This window comes from Elephantulus edwardii, unplaced genomic scaffold (genome assembly GCF_000299155.1).
Source record: "Elephantulus edwardii isolate Elephantulus edwardi_28Jun2011 unplaced genomic scaffold, EleEdw1.0 scaffold00097, whole genome shotgun sequence".
NCBI lineage: Eukaryota > Metazoa > Chordata > Mammalia > Macroscelidea > Macroscelididae > Elephantulus > Elephantulus edwardii.
In genome coordinates this window covers 12106706-12121977 of record NW_006399847.1, presented here as the reverse complement: position 1 = coordinate 12121977, position 15272 = coordinate 12106706, and positions in this window count along the sequence as shown.

Genomic DNA, 15272 nt, shown 5'->3' with positions numbered 1-15272 from the left:
GGTGTTGCAACCTAGAAGACACAAATTTGACTAACAAGTTATAAGTACATGAGTCAAATATTATGGAAAAGTAAAAGAAAAGATTCTTTCATTGTGATTAAAACAATGAAAGGCATCTGCCTTTTATATGGACCATAGAGGGCTGTTATTTCCATAGGGGGCTGCTATTACAGAGAATTTGTTAGCACCACACTCCAACCTTTATCATGTATTCAATCAAAAAGGAGTTCTGGTGATATAGGTTGTGGGGAGTTGTGCTGCTAAGTTAAAGCTAGTGACTTTCTGGTGATTCACTCACCAGCAGGTCCTTGGGGAAAGAATGGATAGTCTCCTCCCTTGTGATTTACAGCATTTCCAAAAACTCCCACAAGATTCAACTATGAGTTGATTTCAGCTGGATAGCAATGAATTTTAGTGTTTCTATGTTTCAGTTTTGGTTTATTGTGTGGGGCTTTTTTGTTCTTATTATTTCATTTAAAGAAGTTGTCTCTTTTTATCCACTTAATATCCTGTATATTGTTGTTGCTGTTGTTGTTATGTGCCGTCGAGTCATTTGCGACTCATAGCGACCCTATGCACAACAGCCCTAAACCCTGCTCTATCCTGCGCCAACCGCACTGCCTCTGACACAACCATCCCAATTACCCCAGCCACCGAATCAATCCATCTCATAGAGGGTCTTTCCCTCCTGCGCCGTCCCTCCACCCTCCCAAGCATAATGTCCCTCTCCAAGGACCCGTCCCTCCTGGCAACATGTCCAAAGTATGTCAGACGAAGCCCCAGAATCCTTGCCTCCAAGGAGTTGTTTGGTTTAATCCTCTCCAGGATGAATCTGTTTGTTTTTCTGGCAGTCCATGGTACATTCAATATTCTTCTCCAGCACCACAGCTCAAAAGCATCCACTCTTCTTCTGTGCTCCCTAGTCATTGTCCAACTCTCTGATGCATAACAAGTGATTGCAAATACCATGGCCTGTATCAGGCCCACCTTAGTCTCCAGAGAGACACCGTTGCTCTTGAGTACTTTAGAGAGGTCCCTAACAGCAGACTTTCCCATTGCAATATGCTTTTTGATTTCCTGACTGCTGGTGCCAAGAGTGTTGACTGTGGAGCTGAGCAAACGGAAGCTGTGAACAATCTCAATCTCTTCGCCATCCATCCTGATGCTACCAGTTGGTCCAGTGGTGAGAATCTTTGTTTCTTGACATTGAGCCTCAGTCCATACTGAAGACTGCAGTCCTTGACCCTTCGCAGCATGTGCATGAGGTCCTCCTCAGTTTCAGCAAGCAGGGTTGTGTCATCTGCATAATGTAGATTGTTAATAGATCTTCCACCAATCCTGATGCCACAATTCTCACAGAGCCCAGCCTCCCGAATAATCTGCTCTGCATACATGTTGAAAAGGTATGGAGACAGGATGCATCCCTGGCGTACACCCTTCCCAATTTTGAACCATCCAGTGTTACCCTGCTATGTTCTGACTATTCCCTCTTGGTCCAAGTATAGATTTCGCATTAGCATGATTAAATGTTCTGGGATTCCCATTCTTCTCAGAGTCAGCCACAGTTTGTTACACAGTCAAATGCCTTTGCATAATCGATGAAACACAGATAGACATTCTTCTGGTATTCTCTGCTTTCAACCAAGATCCATCTAACATCAGCAACAATATCCCTAGTACCACGACCCCTTCTAAACCCAGCCTGGACTTCCGGCAGTTCTCTGCTGATGTGCTGTTCTAATCGTTTTTGGATAATCTTCAGAAGAATCTTGCTTGCATGTGAAATCAATGACACTGTTCTGTAGTTTCCACACTCAGTTGGGTCACCTTTCTTTGGAATGGGAACAAATATGGATCTCTTCCAGTCAGTTGGCCAAGTGGTTGTTCTCCAGATTTCTTGGCACAACTTGGTGAGCACATCCAGGGCAACATCTGTTATCTGAAATACTTCAATTGGTATACCATCTATTCCTGGGGCCTTATTTTTTGCTATTTCCTTCAAAGCAGCTTGAACTTCTGCCTTCATCACCATAGGCTCTTGCTCATATGTTATTTCATTAAATTCTTCTTTGTCTGCCAATTCCTTTCTATACAATGACTCAGTATATTCCTTCCATCTTCTTTTAATACTTCCTGGATCATTTAATATTCTGCCCAAAGCATCCTTGATTATAGCAACTCTAGGTTTGAATTTGTTCTTCAGTTCCTTGAGCTTAAGAAACGCTGAGCGAGTTCGGCCCTTTTGATTTTCCGACTCTAGCTCCTCGCACATTTCATTGCAATATTTTGCTTTGTCATTCCAAGCAGCCTTTTGGAATCTTCTGTTCAGATCTTCAGTATCTTGAATTCTTCCTTGCTCTTTGGCTTCTCTACGCTCCAGTGCAATCTTCAGTCTCTTCTGACATCCATTTTGGTCTTTTCTTCCTCTTCTGTCTTTGTAATGACCATTTGCACTCTTCCTGGTGATACCTTCGACATCCTCCCACAACTCATCTGGTCTTCGCTCATTAGTGTTCAAGGCCTCAAACCTGTTCCTGAGATGATTCTGAAATTCAGGTGGGAGGAAATCAAAGTCATTTTTTAAAAATCCTGTGTATTACAAATTAATAACCTAAGTGAGTTTTGGAACGTCTAATGATTCCCCATTAAAATGTATAATGTGGCCAGTATGGGGTGGCTGTGTCTGAACTTCATTCAGTTATAAGCAGAAACAGTCCCTATCCATAACATCAACAGTAAAAGCGAATTCCCAGTAGGTCAGATATGCCCTCATGCTCATAACCTTCCTCTGTTAATTCTAACACTCCCAGGCCTCTTGCTGCTCTATCACTTGGTCTGCCAATCCATTGTTATGTTCACAAAGAACTCAAAGACCATACTCATGATTATAGGATTTATTAGGGGAGTTTACAGATTAGTAGTCAGGTAGGAAACAGGATAAAATCTTCAATCAGGGCAGCTTCTTAGGAGTGCCTTCAGGCTCCCTGACCTTAAGCTTCATGGTATTGGCCAGTGTTACAAAGCCCTCTTGCATTGCTTGTTGTTTTTTTATACCATCAAAACAAAACTGATCCATAGCTAACCCTTCTGCAGGTTTTTAGAGAAGTAAAGCACATAGGAGGAGAGTCACAATCTTTTTCATGTGGAACAGCTGGTGGATACAAACTACATCCCTTTGGGTTGACAGTGTAACTCCTTACCACTAGTCCACCAGAGCTCCCTGCAGCTTTTATTCTTGTCAATTATGATGTTTCTCTGCAGCCTTCTAGTAAGCCTGGATGAACGCCTTCAGCTCTGACTTCAAGGGGAAGGAGTTCTGGTTCATCTTTGTCTCATATTGGTCTCAGATTCTTCATTCACTGCCTTTATTGCTTTTGCTGCTGCTCTGATCTCAGCACCAGTCTGTTTGACACAGAAATCTCTGGCTCAAAAGGATGTGCACTACATTATCCATTTTAACTTTCTTGATAACAGTGCTTTAGAATTTTCTCAATTTAAGATTAGCTGAATGGAAAAACTGACCCCCCATTAACAATCTATATACTTTATTAGCAGGTTGGAAGAAAGTGAAGTGACTATTAATTTATATAGGTATTTTCTCTTGAAGAGAGGGTGACAAAATGCCCTGACTCTGCCATGATGATAATTTTACAACTATGGTGATAATTTCACAACATTGAAGAATTTTTGGCAGTGTTGTCTGTAGGAACCTAAAGGCCACACCTTTCTGGTAGTTCATATCCACCGGTGGTTCTGCAGAAAGACAGGCAATCTCTTCATGTATGTTATTCAGCCTCTGAAAATCAATCCACTGGAGGGTCAGCTATGAGTTGATCCTGACTTAATGACAGTGAGTTGAGCTATCATCTTCTAAAAATTTTGTCCATGTGCATAAACACATTTTTAGAATATTTCTTGGTGATGCAAATAGTGAAGTGTTACTAATCTTCACTTCTTGTCAGAAGGTGGGCAGTTTGAATCTACCCAGAGAAGATGTAGAACATTGGCCTGAACACCATGTGGAGTAATTCTTCTGTACATACATGTGGTTGCTACAAGTTAATTTCAACTAACAATATAATTAGTAAATCACTGAAATAGTAAAATAAACTTGAAAGAGATTAAAAATAAAATTTAAAACGCTAAAACTGACCTGTCATAGGAGATTCTTGCAGTCTCCACTTGAGTACTAACTGGCTCTGAGATCTGGGGAAACATACTTATCTCTTTAAACCTCACTTCTGATCCACAAAACCCAGAAAGTTAAAAAAGATAACATGTAGTAGGGCTTCTGCTGCTTTCCATGACTCTGTGATAAATTATTCCCAATCCTTGCAATATGGATCTTGGCATAAAGATATAATCAATTATCTAACCTAATAGCCAAAGTCAGGAAAATTAATTATTACTTATTTCTTCTGCTGATGGTCTGGTCTATAGACTAAAATATATACCACACAGTTTTTTTCCAAAAAATAGTAAGAAGTTACAGGAAATTTCTTTCTTTCTTTTGTGATTACAGCTACTAGATAATGCTGGTGTGTGCTCACTTCCCTTATTAAAATTTCCCTGAACTAATAATATGTAAATTTTCTCTGGCTATTTCCTGAACCTCTGGCAATTTGTAACCTGGTCTCTGGTACTATTCACTCTCAACAGGTTTCTGCAACTAACCATTCCAGGCCTTCAAACCCCACACAGGTCAAGGCCTCACATATGGAGAATCAGCCGCTTGCCCAGGTTTCTTCCTTGGACTTCTGCAGAGACTAGATGGAAAGGACATTCTCAGGGTCATCAGATGGTGGGGAGGAGGTAGCTCTACAAGCAAGACCCAAAACACAGTGCTGATGAGGCATACCTTTCCCTGTCTTCACTGTCTGAGACATGTGTTATGGAGGCACCACTTTAACAAGAGTTACTTTTGTTAAATGAAGGCATTGGATGGTGCTGCCTTTAAAAGGAACATCACGAAAACATATTGTTAGCTAATATTTTGGCACTTATAAGGTTGAGACCCTAAATTCAATGGTCCACTTGGATCATATATAATTTTTCACCGCTTTACAAGGTAGTCTCTATTATTGGCTCTAGTTGACAGATAAGAAGTAGAAACTCAGATTTACTCAAGATCACACTTTTTGTTCCCATCACTTATTACTGCAAATAAATGACCCCCAAATGCAATCACTTAAAACAGACTACCATTATTTATTATGATCATATTCATCATGTAAGCCTCATCATTTTTTCATGTGGCAGGTGATGAGCTGGCTGCCCTGGATAGGGACAGATAATTCTGAGATTAATCACTCTCAAGGTACCAAATTATGAGTGGCTATGGCTGAGAATTCAACTAGGTCTGAGCTTTCTCATGTCCTGATGAGGGGTCTCAAGGAGAAAAGAGATCCTGAGAGTTGAAAAGTTGTCATTATGGGTACCATCGAGCCTCCTGCAACTCATAGCAATCCTATGTACAGCAGCTCTGAACCTTGTCCTATCCTGAGCCAATCTCACTGTCTCCAACACACTTATCCCTATTACCCTTTTCAGTCTATCTCATCCAGGGTCTTCTTCACCTGTGTTGTCCCTCCAAGCCTGATGTCCTTCTCCAAGGAATGATCTCTCCTGGAAACAGGCCCAAAATATGTGAGATGGAGCTTAAAAATCCTTGCCTCCAGAAGAGCAACTTGGTATCATCCTCTCTAGAATAGACCTGTTTGTTTTCTTGGTAGTCCACGGTATATTCAATACTCTTCTCCAGCACCACAACTCAAAGGCATCAATTCTTCTTCTGTCATCCTTAGTCATTCATTGTACAGCTCTTTAATGCATAGCAAGTAATTGTGAAGACAATGGCCTGGATCAGGTTCACCTTAGTCTCTAAACTGATCTCTTTGCATTTCATCATTCTGGAAAGATCTCTGACAGCAGACTTTCCTAATCCAATTAATCTTTTGATTTCCTAGTGGCTAGTTCCAAAAGTGTTCGTTGGTGCTGCCAATTCAAGCTGCTTGTTTCTGGAGTACTTGACTTGGACAGGGACTGTTGCATCTCTGGCATGTTATTGATCAAGCCATCATAGAGCATACGTTCAAGATCAGAGGCATAGACTCCAACTCTTGAAGTTGTTATATTATTTTTATAGTATATTATTATGTACTATGGAGTAGAAAACAATTCATAGTTGATCCCGGTAGGTTTTTAGAGACAATAAATTACATATGAGGAGAATGCCTATCTTTTTCCCAAGGAGAAGCCGGCAACTTGATGACACATAATAGCAAAAACAACCAAAACAACCACGACAAGATGAGGTGTCTGGAGGGACGCTGCCTTCATCAGGCTGGGGAGTCATGACTGGAACATTCCCAGAGTTGTCAAGGGGAGCATCAACTTCTGCTGCTGCCCATTCAAATGAGAAAAAGATCATAGATGGTCACCATAGATACAATTTTCTGGAGCAGTAGGTCTTCCCTGGGCTTCTCAAAACATGATCCTCTAAGCACAGCAGGCACTAACTTCATACTCAACAGAGGTTGCCAGGGAATTGTAAAAGTCACTTTCTGTACCCATTTGATGGAACTCAGGTGTCAGTCACAAGTTAGGTGTTGCTATGAAGGTATTTACCAGATATAATTCATTTACTCTAACTGAAAGTAATGTTGGTGGGCCTCATCCAATCACAGGTAGGCCTTAAGAGTAGAAACTGAGGTTTCTTGGTGTAGAAAAAATTTTGTCTCAGGACTAACACACAAAACCTGCCTGAGTTTCCAGTTTACCACTAACTTAATGATCCCATCCCCACAGCTTTGTAAGGAAATTCCTTAAATCTCTCTCTCTCTCTCGTGTTTGTTAATCTACATCTGTTTATCCAAACTTACTGATGTTGAGTTGACTCAAACTCATAAAATCCCATATGTTCCAAAGTCAAACTGAGCTTGATAGGGTTTTCAATGGCTGTGGCCTCATAGAACATCAGACCTTTCTTTAGTGGTTCCACATAATGGGTTTGAATGGTTAACCTTGCACTTAGTGGTTAAGTGCAACCAACTGCAACCTCTAGGACACACATACATAAACATCCATAGTATTATAGATTCAATTTCTCTGGAGTGTCCTGATTGACCCTCACTAAAAATACCTCAAGCCTCCTCCGGGAGAAGGAAATCTCTGAGTCTAGTTCATCCTCTTCTCTCTGGAAGCTGGAGCTCAGGTGTTAAAACTATTCACAAAAGTAACCTGTAATAATTGTGAGAAGAATGACAGAACACATAGTTTCAGCAGATGTACTAAAGAAACATCTAAGAAAGCCGTTTCTTCAAGGCAAGTTCCCGCAAATGCTGAGCACTAGGGAGGAAGTTAGAGTGTGGAAGGGTCAGTAGCCCCAGCCAGCAGGATCCTCACTCTGTGCCTCTTCTTAAATTTCCAAGGACTGCCTGTCAAGGTACATTCTAGAATGTCTCCTTAGCAGGCTGAGAAGCTGTTGCCTGCTGTCTGGTGTAGGTTACAATTTCCCCCCTGATAATGGACCATAAAGAGTATTGATTTCAGGCCAGGAGGCAGACAGAAGCCTTCCCTGTGATTGATGAGGCAGTGGGGAGACATCTCCACTTTCCAGGAAGCACAGCTAGGTGCCACTTGACACAGTCAGCAGGAGCCTTTAGTCAGTTAAAGGAACCTCAGCAGTTGAGGAAGGAAAAAGGCAGATAAGAGAATTGGGGCTGACAAGCAACAAATGCTGGCGAGGTTGTGAAGAAACTGGAACCCTTATTCACTGTTGGTGAAAGTGTAAAATGATGCAACCACAAAGGGACAAATAAATACTGCATAGTGCCACTGTTGTAAAATGGGACTGACATTGGGGTTGAGGGGAGACTGAGAAGGATGGGTTAAATAATATATACTGCATTGAAACAGAAGAGGGAGAAAACTTTTTAAAAGGGATATGTGATTAGGTATTATTGTCATGACAGGAGTCCAGAACAAAGGCTGCATAGTGGAGTGGACCTGGGGGGAGGGATTGTAAAACAATGAAAAAATTTTTCTTTTTCTTTTCAAAGAAAGGAGGGAACTGGGAGGGAGGGGTGGGAAGGGAGAAAAGTGCAACCATGAATGAATGGAAATCCAGTCTCTGTAAATTTTCATGAAAATTAATAAAAAAATGATTAAAATAAAAAAAAGAGATTGGGGCTGATAATGGACATGAGCTGACAGAGTATGAGATAAAGACAGCGAGGGACAATAGAGTAGGCTGGGAGGCATTGGGAAGAGTACATTCTCCCCTCACCACAGTAGTTAATTTTCAGAGAAGTCAGGGTCAGCAATAAGAGTTTAAAGGGGCTATCTTCCCCCTGTATTTTCTGCCTTTCCACTTCTCTAGAATGAATGTAGCTATTGCTTTCGCAATCAGCTCTGTGTAGAGTCTACATCTGTCCTGTCTGAAAGAGAGAACATTCTGGCAGCAGCTTTAGCTCCGCTACCAAATTAAAAACGAAACCTAGTTGTAAGCAGACACTAGTGATTGGAACATGGAATGTGAAAACCATGAATTTAGGAATATTAGATATTGTTAAAGAAGAAATGGAACACATAAATGTTGACATACTAGGTATTGGCAAGATGAGATGGATTGGCATGGGGAATATTGAGTCAGATGATCATATGATCTACTATGCTGGAGATGAAAAGGTGAGGAAAATGGGGTTGCTTTCTTTTTTTTAAAATTAATTTTAATGAAAGTTTACAGAGACCTAGGGTTTTCAGTCATTCATAGTCGCACATTTCTTCCTGCCCCCACCAATTCCTTGAAAAGAAAAAGAAAAGCTCTTTCACTGTTGTGCAATCCCTCCCCCCAAGTCCTCTCCACTATGCATCCTTCACTCTGGACTTCTGTAATGACAAGAATACCCATTCATATATCCCTTTTAAATAGTTCTCTCTCTTATCTGTTTCAATGCAATATGTATCATTCCTCCCCTGCTTTTCTGTCTTCCCTCAACTCTGATGTCAGTCCCATCTTACAACAATGGCCCTATGCAATATTTGTCCTTTTGTGACTGAAATATTTCACTCAGCATAATGTCCTCCAGGGTCATCTATTTTGCATATTTCATGAGTTCCTTGTTTTTCATGCAGCATAGGATTCCATTGTGTGACTATACTATAGCTTCTCTATCCATTTGTTTGTTGATGGGCACTTGGGTTGTTTCCAGCTCTTTGCTATTGCGAACAAAACTGCGATAAACACGGGTGTGCATATATCTGCTTAGGTGGCAGCTGTGGTTTCTTTAGGACAAATTCCCAGTAATGGAATTGCTGGGTCAAATGGTGTTTCTATTTGCAACTTTCTGAGAAAGCGCCACACTGCCTTCCATAGTGGTTGCACCATTTTACACTCCCATCAACAGTGAATAAGGGTTCCAGTTTCTCCACAGCCTCGCCAGCATTTGATGTTTACTGTACTGTTAAATTTTGCTATTCATACTGGGGTGAGATGATATCTCACAGTTGGGGTTGCTTTCATAGTTAAAAAAGTAATTTCTAGATCCATCTTGAAATACAACATTGTGACAGGATAATATCCACATACATACAAGGAAGTCCAATGAATACCACTATCATTCAGATATATACACCAACAACCATAGCCAGAGAAGTGGAAATAGAAGATTTCTACCAACTCTTGCAATGAGAGATCAATTGGAAATGCAATCAAGATGCACTAATAGTAATGTGTGACTGGAATGCAAAAGTTGGGAACAGAAAAGAAGGACCAGTAGTTGGAAAACATGGATTTCGTGACAGAAATGAAGCTGGAGATAGAATGATAAAATTTTGCACAATTGATTATTTATTCATTGCAAATACGTTTTATAAGAAACATAAATGCAGGATATACACATGGTTTTCACCTGATGGTATGCATAGGAATCAGATTAATTACATCTGTGGAAAGAAACGCTGGAGAAGCTCAATATCAGCTGTGAAAAGTAGGCCAGGCAATGATTGTGGAACAGACCACCAATTACTCATAGGCAAGCTTAAGCCGAATCTAAGGAAAATGAAAGAAAATCCTCGGGAACCAAAATATGACCTTGACTCTATCCCACCTGAATTTCAAAGCCATCTCAGGAACAGGTTTGAGGCCTTGGACACAAATGAGCAAATAGCAGATGAGTTATGCGAGGATATAAAGAGTATCATCCACGAAGAGTGCAAAAGGTCATTACAAAGACAGAGGAAGAAAAGACCAAAATGGATGTCAGAGGAGACTGAATATTGCACTAGAGCTCTGAGAAGCCAAAGTAGAGGGAAGAAATGCAGATATTAAGGAGATGAACAGAAGATTTCAAAGGGAAGCACAGGAAGACAAACTAAAGTATTACACTGAAATGTGCAAGGAGCTGGAGTCAGAAAATCACTCAGCATTTCTCAAAGAACTGAAGAACAAATTCAAGCCTCAAGTGACAATATTTAATGATACTTTGGGTAGAATACTAAATGATCCAGGAAAAAGAAGATGGAACTCTTTTATATAGTGTCATAGTACCAAAAGGAATTGGCGGACACAGAAGAATTTCATGAAACAACATATAATCAAGAGACTGTGGTAACGAAGGAGGAAGCTCAAGCTGCTTAGAAAGAATTGGGAATAAACAAGGCCCCCAGGAATTGATGGTATACCAATTGACATATTTCAACAAACAGATACTGCACTGGAGGTGCTCACAGGTTGTGCCAAGAAATTTGGGGAGCAACCACCTGGACAACTGACTGGAAGAGACAGATATTTGTTCCCATTCCAAAGAAAGGTGATCCAACAGAGTAGGAAAGTTATCGAACAATATCATTGATATCACCTACAAGCAAGATTCTGCTGAAGATTATCCAGAAATGACTGGAACAACACATTAACTGCCAGAAGTGCATTAGGGGTTTTGAAGGGGTCGTGGTACTAGGGATATTGTACCTAATGTCAGATGGATCTTGGCTGAAAGCAGGGAATACCAGAAGAACGTCTATCTGTGTTTCACTGACTATGCAAAGGTGTTTGACTGTGTGGATCACAACAAACTGTGGCTGACTTTGAGAAGAATGGGAATCCCAGAACATTTTATCGTGCTTAAGTGAAACCTATACTTGGACCAGGAGGCAGTCATCAGAACAGAGCAAGAAAGCACTGCATGGTCCAAAATTGGGAAGGGTGTGTGACAGGGATGAGTCCTATCTCCATATCTTTTCAATCTATATGCAAAACAGATTATCCGGGAGGCTGGATTCTATGAGGAGAAATGTGGCATCAGGACTGGAGAAAGACTCATCTGCAATCTGCATTATGCAGATGACACAACCCTGATTGCTGAAACGGAGAAGGACCTGAAGTGTTTGCTGCAGAAGGTCAAGGATTATAACCTTCAATACAGATTGAACCTGAATATCAAGAAAACAAAGATCCTCACCACTGGGCCAATTGGCAGTGTTGTGATTAATGGAGAAAAGATTGAGATTGTAAACAGCTTTAGTTTGTTTGGCTCCATAATCAACACTCTTGGCACCAAGAGCAGCCAAGAAATTAAAAGACATACTGTGCTGGGAAAGTCTGCTGTTAAGAAACCTCTTCAAAGTACTGAAGAGTAATGATGTCACTCTAGAGACTAAGGTGTGCCTGATACAGGCCATGGTCTTTGTAATCACTTGTTATGTGTCAGAGAGCTGGACAATGACTAGAAAGGATAGCAGGAGAATTGATGCTGTTGAGCTGTGGTGTTGGAGAAGAGTACTGAATATACCATGAACTACTAAGAAAACAAACAAGCTCATCCTAAAGAGTGTTAAACCAGGCTGTTCCTTGGACATGTTGTACAGAGGGACCAGTTCTTGGAGAGGTACATCATGATTGGGAGTGTGAAGAGACAGCTCAGGAGAGGAAGGCCCTTGGTGAGATGAACTGATTCAATGACTAGGGTAATGGGGGTTGGTATGTCAGAGACAATAAGATTGGCACAGCAGAAGGCAGGGTTTTGGGCTGTTGTACATAGGGTCGCTATGAGTTGCAGGTGACTCAATGGCATATAACAACAACAAGAGTGCTGTAGAGTTGATTTTGACTCGCAGCAACCCTTGATCAGTTTTGTGAGGCTACAATCCTTATAGTAGGAGACTGCTCATCTTTTTCTCACACAGTGGCCGGTGTATTCAAACCACTTACCACTCAATACTTTACCCAGGATGCCAGAGTTAGTCTCCCATTTTGACTCCTCACACAGTTGGGGCTCTGGGACTCATACTTTGCTTCAAATGTCCTGACTGTGGTCTCAGGTTTTCTGGAACAGTATGAACCAACATCCTTCCAGGAGGTCATACCTCCCTCCTCTTCATCTTTCACCTCATCGTGCTCCAAGGACTCTGACCCCTACTTTACTGCCGTCTCCCATCTACCTCCCTCCGTGGCCTCAGTCCTGTCCTGTAGACCTCTGGTGAGTTGGAATGCTTTGGTTGTCTAGGTTGTGCAGCACGTGGACAAACCACCCAGTGTTGATGATTTCCTAATGTGACTACTACCTGGCACTATTAGTTGCTGCCTAGAGTTAATTAGACGTGGAAACAAAATCCATAATGCCCAGTTCCCTGAACTACCACTGTTGGATTCTATACCCTAGCCTAAACTGTTGCCCTTTCTGGGGTCTGCTTTTACTACCAGGCCAGATGGATAATTGAAGTACCAGCATGTGTCAAGGCTGAGACTGCCTGAAGCTCAACAGAATTAATTGCAGTTGTCCTCTGTGAACAAAGATGCCTTAACTCCTTAGACACTACTAGAAGATGACAGCTTGGTCTTCTAAAGCTGTTAAGAATGGCCCTGCTAAGATGCCAGCCAAGTTGTCCTTCTGGATGTTTGTTTTCTTTGCAATTCTCTTTAAATTCCCAGCTGCAAACAAGACATCAGCACTCCTCAGTTCTAATTATTCAGCAAGATCTTAGGTTGAAGGACTTTAAAGAACTCTGATTCTGCAATGTGGACTCCAAGTTTCTAGTGTCATCTCTACCCCTTGTTCAGATTGTTAGGCTTTTCTCTGAAGTTCCCCCCTTACATACTATGTTCTGGCTTTCTAAACTAAGAGTCAAGGAAAAGCTTAACAATACTGATTTAGTGAGGGAACTAGATGTCTAAGAAATTGTTCATCACATCCTTGGTCCTTAGCTGTGGCAGATATATCACTCAAGCTGGGAGGGTACCCTAAGGCTAGGGGAGCATGCTGCAGACTATGATACACACTGGTCTCTACTGCCCTCCATGTTTCCAGGTCAAAACACCTAGGCCATGGCATTTTCATGTACTGATAGAGAAAAATCCAAGAGTCTAAGTGGTCATTAGGGGCAACTAAAGCAGGAATGGTCTTTAAAGTTTCTTAATTTGGCTATAGCCTCCTGATATCCTGCATGATTTGGAATGGATAAGGCTTTTAGGTATGAGATGAGAGATTAGCAGTTAGGGAAGAGCTGGGAAAATAGGTTCTGCAATATCCACAAAGCCCCCTAAACTTGTAGCTGCTTTTGGATGTTATGTATAGGGTAAGGAAAGATAAGCTATTTCTGTGAGATGTAGCTGTCAATGCCAGGGTACTTCGAAAGGTGAGCAAAATGGTGATTGAAAGAAAACATAGACATAATTTATTTTATTCACTTTAAAAAAATTTATACTGATTTGCTCACAAAGTTCATCTACATTGTGTTGTATACTATTCTTTATTCATATTGTGTTTCATACAATCATTCCCATGCATTATGTTTTACAAAATCAATCATCATTGGACCTCGCCCAACATTACCCAAACTTTTCAGGTCCCTGGTGGATCCTTCTCATTTCCTTCCCCCTACCACCAAACTGTGAAACCCTGTGGTTTCACCCCTACTCATCCTCACCCCTCTGCTCCCACTCCTTCCCTGTTCGTGCTCCCATACATGTTTTACTAGTTAGTCTTCTATTTTTACAATAATGGTATTATGCAGTATTTCTGCTTATGAGGCTGAATTAGTTTACTCAGCATAATGCACTCCAGTATCTCCCAAGTTATGTAGTATTTTTTTTAAATCATTGTTCCTGAGTTCTGCTGGTATTCTATTGTGTGAATGTACCACCATTTCTCAATCCCTTCAGTTGTTGAGATGGTCATTTGGGCTGTTTCCATGTGAACAATGCTGCTATGAACATTGGTGTACAAATCTCCTTTTGTGCCTAAGTTCTAATTTCCTTAGGGTATACTTCTAGTACTGGAATAGCTGAAGAAACTTTGGACTATCCTCAAAAAGTTGAACACAGAACCTCCATATGACCCAGCTATTCCACTACAAACAGGTTCATCCCGGAGAAGGTTAAATCAGGCTGCTCCTTGGAGGCAAAGATTCTGAAACTTTATCTGACATACTTTGGACATGTTGCAAAGAGGGGCTAGTCCTTGGAGAAGGACATCATGCTTGGGAGGATGGAGGGACAGAACAGGAGAAAAAGACCCTCTATGAGGTGGATTGATTCAGTGACTGGGGTAGTAGGGGTAGGTGTGTCAGAGATAGTGAGATTGGCACAGGATAGAGTAGGGTTTAGGACTGTTGCACATAGGGTCACTGTGAGTCACAAGCGACTCGACGGCACATAACAACAGCAACAAAATTCCAATACAATTTAATTTTTAATAAAGGAGTCTGGGGACTCAACTCCTCAAGAATGAGAAAAGCACAGATTGAATTTGTGGTTGTTGTCTCTCCAAGACAGACCGAATAGTGTTCTTAGCAGTCCATGGTATGTTCAAGACTCCAACAACACAACTCAAAGGCATTGATTCTTCTATCATCCTTAGTCATCGTCCAGCTCTTTGAAGCATAACAAGTAATTGCAAAGACTACTATGCAAAAACATTTGACTGTGTGGATCACAACAAACTGTGGCTGACTTTGAAAGGAATTGGAATCCCAGGGCATTTGATTGTGCTTATGCAAAACTTAAACTTGAACCAGGAGGCAGTTGTCAGAACTGAGCAAGGAAACATTGCATGATTCAAAATTGGCAAAGGTGTGTATAAAGGATGTGTCCTATTTCCATATCTTTTCAATCTATATGCAAAACAGATTATCTGGGAAGCTGGGCTCTATGAGAACTGTGGCATCAGGATTGGAGGTAAACTTATCAACAATCTATGTTATGCAGATGACACAAACCTGCTTGCTGAAACTGAGGAGGACCTGAAGTGTTTGCTGCAGAAGGTCAAGGATTTCAG